Consider the following 8196-nt stretch of genomic DNA (forward strand, 5'->3'; position numbering starts at 1 on the left):
GTTTTTTTCATTTTAAACTCTCATTTTTTCAACTGCCATTTCATTGCCACACTTCATCTGACTGCAGCAGAACCTTCTCTCACCATGTTTTCTGTCTGGATTGTTGGACATAGTTATATCCACTGGGCTCACAGGTATGCTGAGAACAGAAATTTACATAACCTCAATTTACAAGATGTGGAAATTAAGTGGTTTGGCCACAGAGGATTAAAATGTCACCAATTGATACCATTGGTGAAAACCTTTATGCATTTGCCCAAACCTGACCTGTTAATTGTGCACTGTGGAGGTAATGATTTGGGCACTTTGACTGGGGTAGGTCTGGAAATGCTTTTAAAGGACACCTTTGAGCAATTGATGGCACTTTTTCCTCAGACTGCCTTGGTATATTCAAATATATGCCAAAGACAGAAATGGAGGTGGTCAAACCAATTTTGTCCACAAATTGAGAAGTCGAGGAAGCATGTAAACAAATCTGTTTCAGCTTACATGAGAGACCATGGAATGGGCTCCATGTACAACAATAACTTGCGTTACTACATGCAAGATATCTACAGAGGAGATGGAGTTCACTTCTCAGATGAGGGCAACAGAATTTTCACTCTGAATTTAAGACTGTGCATTGGTACCTACTTATAAGTACCTAAATGTACCATAAACCCAAAAGCTCTTCTCAGAGCTACCCTACATCTGATCACTCACAATTATTATTTTACTCTAACTTTTTTCACTAATTTTCAACAAAGTACGCACCCCGGGGCGCTACCCAATACGCGAACCGGGAGCTAACCTCGCGAAATTTTTTTAAAAAATGTTTTTTTTCGCACATATAAGCCTCCTCAGCCACCCTCACAAAACCTAGGGGGTCAAGATAAGTCTACCGTGCCCCCTTCTACCCATTCTGAACATTATTTGCCCTCCATTTTGTATCTTAATTCGACTGAAACACAAAATGGTGGACTCCCGTAACGCTTAAGGTTCGCGAACCGGGGCGCTCAACAGTTTGCGTACCGGGTCGCTCCCTGGGAAGCGCACCATCAAAAAAGGTGGGAAAGTAGTTTACAGAAAAACCACTGGAGACAATTTCACCAAATATAGATTAGCTCATACTACATACCAATCCCTACCATTTTCACAAATTTGATTGGAATTCCATTTAGCCATTTAGCCTGTAGACCTCTCTTAATACCCTGAGGTAAATTACTTCTCAAAACACATCTGAAGTGTTGGAATTGACAACCAATTAAAATGTTACTTTCATTTTCTACTTTTTTTACCTGACATTTGATTGGTTATGTACCTGAATATATATAAAAGAAGAGAATGAAACACAGCCATTTTGACTACTACTTCCTGGTGTACATTTCAATTGGATTTTCACTAATCACTTCAACTTCTTTCTAAAGGTAAGTTGTTATTTTAAAAACTGAACTATATTGTGCACTATCAGTTAATATGGTAAACTTTTTCTGATAGTTATATACTATCCCTCTGTAGTAGTTATAGATTTAGATAGACTTCTCTGTTATAGTTATGGATGGAGTTAGGCTTCTCTTTTATAATTATGAATTTACTTACGTTAAATCACCTACACTTTTTTATATTCCTACTTCCACTCTGATACTATACACTGCCCAAAGATAAATTCACTGATAAAAAATGCCTATCTAAAATTAATCCAAACAGTGCCCTATCTCTACTAATATATATTTTTTTATCCAAATTTCAGGCAACATGGAAGGCGAACAGAAAGTTTCATTTCAAATTGTCCTGCAAGAGAGCAGCCAAGAATTAATTGATCCAAATTATATAGAATTTATGGATGAAACTTGGGACCAAGAACTACTGCAATGTTTGCAAGCAGTGGATGACCTCCTTCAAAATGAGGACATTTTACACCCTCATAGATTACAAGCTATGTTCAATGAAAATGACGACATTTCAGACAGTGAAATGTTAGAAATGTTATTAAATTTTGAAACACAATCACAATAATAAATAATTGCTTAAAAAATAAAAAAATTAAAAAATAATCAACAAAACCAACAATCAATTAACATACAGTATTTGAAAAAGTCTATCATTCATTTTTCATTGCAATACGCTGCCCAGAACGCTTCCCGGTTCGCGGACCGGGCGCTACCCACGCAAAAAAAACAAAAAAAATATTTATTTTTTTTGCCCCGCGGGGCCCTTTTAAAACCTCCACATTAAACCTAGGGGGTCAGGGAGGATCTACTATGCCCCCTTATGGTTATTTCCCCCTTTGTTTTGGCCTCCTTTTGTCTCTCAATCCTACCGAGAGACAAGATGGCGGCCGCTCCGGACTGTTTAGAATGTTGACAGACACCGGAGAACCAATCAGCTTCGCTACGCGAAGTTCCGTTACGCGTAAGGTCCGCGAACCGGGGCGCTGCCCGGTCCGCTGTTACAGATATATATCTTTTTTTAAACGTTAATTTCTCAAAATCCACTGGAGCACATATATTGAGACCTACAAAAGGCACATCGGGCTACCAGTCCCTACAATTTTGCCAAGTTTCGTGCAAATCCATTCAGCTGTTCGGGCTAAAAGTGAGGCCAACCGCCCTATGGAAAACTCAATGTTAAAAACACGTTTTGGGACCCCCCTTTTTTCTCGGCCCCCCCTTGACGAACCCCCCCCAAATTTTCAAGGGCTGCTCAGAAACAAAATGTGCCATTTTCCTGAAAATTTCAGCCAATTCCGTCCACAAACGCCAAAGTTATTAGACATAGAATTTTCAAAAATCCCATAGGGAAAAAATCCTAACTATATATACCTACTGGCGACCGCCAGTAGGTAATATATATATATTACACGAACATTTAAAAATAGTAAATATTTACATACATACATTCATACATATATATATATTCACTGAAAAAAACGTAGGTTTCAGGGACGTTATAGTTAGAAATTAGCATTTAAAAAAAACGTGAAATTCACTGAAAAAAACATAGGTTTCAGACACGTTATAGTTAGATATTAGCATTTAAAAAACCTTAGAAATTCACTGCAAAAAACATAGGTTTCATGGACGTTATAGTTAGTTGGAAATTTCTCTTGTACAAAACCATAGAAATTGCCCCATTATAGTAAGTTCAGCTAACTATAACTCGCGCACCCGCAATGCAATTCTGATGACATCACATATTACATCATTCATGACATGGTCAGTGACATCACGATGACATCACTGATGACATCACTGATGACATCTCCAATAACGTCCCTGAAACCTATGTTTTTTTCAGTGAATTTCTAAGGTTTTTTAAATGCTAATTTCTAACTATAACGTGCCTGAAACCTATGGTTTTTTCAGTGAATTTCAAGGGTTTTTAAAATGCTAATTTCTAGCTATAACGTCCCTTAAACCTATGTTTTTTTCAGTGAATTTCAAAGGTTTTTTAAATGCTAATTTCTAACTATATCATAGCAGTCGCGTTTGCAGAGTAGTGGAGAAAGGTGAGTGTGACCTTCAAACACCTCTTAGCAATCCCACTGTGTGGGATTTACTGGAGGAAACAGGAAGAGTAGTTAGCCCCTGTTAGACCTGGCACCATTGGCGTGAGTCTCCCTTCCATTTTTCGCTGTTGCCTCATGTGTTTTTCTGGTAATAGATCCATTGGGCACTGTGCCACTGCTGTCCAGTGCCACAGTGCAAGTGCTCCCTACCGTAATTTGATGCATTGATTAGTGGTTCCCTGATTGGATGTTTGGTTTACTGTCAGACCCTAGTACAGTGCACTGTGTGTGCCCAGCGCGTGTGAACCAAATGCTGCTAGTGGGCTTGCAGCACTGGTTGTGCCACCCACAGAAGCAGCCTTGTAAAATGTGTCTAAGGTCTGCCATTGCAGAACCTGCGTGCAGTCTGGTACTGTCATGCTGACTGGGCAAGTGCAGCCACTTGCCAGTCCCTAAACCTTCCCTTGTTTTCATATTAGTCACCCCTATGGTAGGCCCAAGGGCAGGGTGCATTGTAAGTATAAGGTAGGACAAGCCCTGATGTGTGTGGCATGTCCTAATAGTGAATTACAGCCATTTTTGTTTTTCACTATTGCAAGGCTACCTGTTCTCCATAGGCCAGAATGGGCTGTTAGAATTGTTACATTCTATAATCCTAACAGACTCAGAGAACATGGTAGAAATTCGAGTTTAGTATGCCAGCAATGGGAAATATCAGGAGACAGGCTGGGGCTGGCCGGTAGTGAATAGGGAGATCTGCATCTATATGGGAGGGAGGAGTTGCACCTGGAACCTGAATAGGGCTGGGCCTTCCCTCTAAAATGCTGGCTCCACCCCCTGTGGTTTTTCTGATGTCTCTGCCCTGCACACTAAAAGAAGAGGAGGAAGACTGTCAACAAAGTGCTCCAGGACTGTACTTGCCTTCAACAATGCTGGCTCCACCTCCTGTGGGGCGTCTGATGTGCCTGCCCTGTGCTGTGAAAGGGAAGGAGAAGTCTGGTAAACAGAGTGCTTTAGTACTGGCTTGAACTGGGCACAGGACCCTCTCCCCTCAGAGAACAAACTATTTTGGGGTATAAGTATTGGGACCCTGATCCCATGAAATTAGATCGCTCCTGAAACTGACAAAGACGAAACCTCTGCTGAGGAGAAGGAACGTGAAGAAACTGAGGAGAGTCTATTCCCAAGCTGAAGTACTGCTTGGGGGATTGGCCTGCAGTGGTTGCCTGACTGCCAAAGAGAGGAGAAAGGACTTTGTGAATTTTACCTTTAATTTTCAACTTGTACAAAGATCTCCAAGGGCTTGGAAGAGAGCTTGCCCCCTGACCGAAGTCCCAGGACCAGTGGACTTCACCAGCCTTTGTGAAGTGCTGCTGTTCCAGTGGCTACAGAGGCAGGGAGCTGTGACCGACTCTCACGACCGGCCTGGTGTCCTGTAGGCACCCCATTGAGCAACGTCTGCCTCGAACAACGCAAGCTCTGCACTTACCGACTCCGTCTCGACGCCGTCAACGAGCCGTAGCCTGCACCGCGACTGGAAGGGCACCGCAACGTGCAACACCTTGCTACACCGGCTCGAACTGGTCTGACCGACGTGTCACTGCTGCTGACTTTGAGTCCTGTGACCGCACTGGAGTTGGGCACCACCTCGCACGCTTTGCGATGCACCACCTGACTCGCACCGCTGTCCAGACTGACCGACACCAGCTCCCGAACTCCGGCTCGTTTGCCACATCGTAAAGCTGGAAGCACCGCAACGAGCAACGTCCGCCTTGAACAACGCAAGCTCTGAGCTCACCAACTCCGTCAACGAGCCGTAGCCTGCACCGCGACTGGAAAGGACACCATGACCTGCAACGCTTTCTTTTTCTACACCGCGACGAACCCCGGAACCGGCTCGCACATCCGCACCGGCCGCCTCAAGGTAAAGGTACTGTGACTGAGTCTGTCGACATTTGAGTGGGCCCGGACCGCCGCGGTCCGCTGGTCCGCTGGATTTGTTAGACTCTGTGTTCTTTTCAGCAACGCTGTAGCCGGACAAGGCTACCGACTCGCACAGAACCTTGAACTAAGCTTTTTAAACCTGAACTCTTGAAATTTGATAGTACTGTGGATTCTTTTTGTCGTTTACTGGTCTTGGGGTAACTCTATATAAAATATAACTTATTTTTTATATAAAACCTGTGTGGTGTCCATTTGTAGTGTTATCACTGGGTTACTGCATGTGGTCACAACTGCTAAACTTACATCGCCTCTGAAATAAGCCTTGACTGCTCGCACCACGCCACCTAGAAGGTGAGCAGTGGTTATTTTGAGAGAGTAATTCCCTTGCCCTTACTAGAGGAGCGGGTCCCTGCTTGTCACAAGCACCTACCTGTGCCAACCAGAGACCCCCAATTCCAACAGCCCCCAACGTCAACCTTGGGGGCCAACTACCCCTTTTTTTTACCACCAGTAAGTCTCACGCAGCAGGATTGCTAACTTCTTATATCAGGCCTGCCCCCTCCCTCCACCACTGTGCAAAAGAGCCCCCTAGCACATTGTCAATTGAGGGATTAAGTCCCCTTGAATCCTGAGGGTCCCTGTGGGCCAACTAGCCCACCAGGTACCTTCAGTAAGGGCGAAAGAGCTGCTTTGCAGAGAGGTGGTCCAAGGCCACGCCCCTTTTTACACCTCTCCACTCTGTGGTGCTTACTGGAGGTACTTGGTGGGTTAGTTGGACCCCAGGGACCCTCAAGATCTAAGGGGAGTTAATCTCCAACTTAGAACGTGACAGAGGGCCCGTTTGCAAAGTGGTGAAGGGAAGGTGCAGGACCTGATGTGACAAGTGTGCAAACGCGCCCTGTGGCGTGTTTTAAGTTGGGGGATTAAGTCCCCTTGAATCCTGAGTGTCCATGGGGGCTAACTAGCTCAGCAGGTACCTCCAGTAAATGCCACAGAGCAGCATTGCAGAGAGGTGGTCTGAGGCCACGCCCTCTTTTTACACCTCTCTGCAACCCAGCTCAGTGGTGCTTACGGGAGATACCCGGTGGGCTAGTTGGACCCCAGGGACACTCAGCATTCAAGGGGACTTAATTTTATTTATTTTTTTTTAAAGGAGGGGGGCTATGTGCCCCCCTCCTGAGGTCTCTATTGGCCCCAGGGACTCCATCCCCCGTGACTGTGCCTCTTTATTTATTAATTTTAATATTGGAGGAGGGCCGCGTGGCCCCACTCCTGGGCCCCGGGGAGGTGGTGGTCCCCGTGGCTTGGGGGGCTTGTGAGGCCACCCTCTTTATTTAAAGAAGACCCAGGGAGGTGGTGATCCCCGGGACTTGGGGGGGCCCGTGAGGCCACCCTCTTTAATTAAAGAAGCCCCAGGGAGGTGGTGATCCCCGGGACTTGGGGGGCCAGCGAGGCTCCCCTCATTATTTATAAGAAGCCCGAGGAGGTGGTGGTCCCCAGGGCTACGGGGGGGCGCAAGCACCCGCATCCATTTAACAATGCTCCCCCACACATTGTTTACTAAATAAGCCCCTGGGAGGTGGCGGTCCCATGGGCTGCGGGGGCAGCATGCCTCGCACATAATGAGCATAGCCCTGGGGAGGTGGTAGTCCCCGGGGCTGCAGGGGCCCCCGTTGACCCCACTATTATTTTTTGGGCAAGCCCCCGGGACCTGGCCCACCCGGCGGCCTCATTACAATGAAGCACGGGAGACCGCACTTCATTAATTATAATTTTGGCGGGATTCACGACCCCAGCGCGAATTACACCTAAATTATGAAAAAAAAAGATTTTTGTGACCCCTTGAGCAGGCCTAGGGGGTCAGGGTGTTTCTACCCTGCCCCCTTTTCTTGTTTTTCATCTTTTTTTCACTGTTATTTTGACCGAGTCACAAGATGGCTGCCAACACTTCCTGGTTTGCAGTGTTGGCAGCCAATCACAGTGAAGCATGTGCTCGGGAGGGTTCACGAACCCACCGCTGCCCAAGATATCGAAACATTTCCTTTTCCTAATTTCTCAGGAACTACTAAACGGATATACACTATTTAACAAAAATGGCTCTTTCTGAACCAAGGGCTATCTTTTTGGCAAATTTGGTGTAATTCCATTCAGCAGTTCGGGATGTATCGTTGTCTAAAGTTACCTATGGAAAATAACATGGGGAAAATGATTTTAGGGACCCCCCTTTTTTCTCAGCCCCCGCTTAGCGAATCACCCCAAACCTTTCAAGACATGAGCTGACCGGAGCTGCTCACTAGTTTTGAAAATTTCACAAAGATTTGTCAACCGGCGCCAAAGTTATTGGCAAAACAAAAAAGGCTTTTCCTATGGAAACTAGGTCCTAACTATAACTACCTCCTGGCGACCGTCAATAGGTTTTATAGCAGGGCCGACTGTTGGATCCTGGGATCAGGTACCAACTGTGACTACAAAACAATTCAAGCATGTTTAATATGTCCGAGCGCAGAGACGCTGCTGGGGGCATGTTCAAAAACAAAAATCCGGACATTTCCAAACCAGCACCATCCACTAATGTGATCGCCCCTAATGCCTTGACAACGCAGTTTCACAAATTGGAAAAGCTTTACGAACGCGAACTTCGTAAATGGTGGGAGGGGACATCCTTGCAGGGTTACATTGAGGTACAGAGGGTACCCAGAGGCTTGAGAATCTTCACTGTCCCTGCCTACGAAAACCCAGATCCCCTCCTACTAGAGACTTGGGCT

This window comes from Lissotriton helveticus, chromosome 1_1 (assembly GCF_964261635.1).
Source record: "Lissotriton helveticus chromosome 1_1, aLisHel1.1, whole genome shotgun sequence".
Taxonomy (NCBI): domain Eukaryota; kingdom Metazoa; phylum Chordata; class Amphibia; order Caudata; family Salamandridae; genus Lissotriton; species Lissotriton helveticus.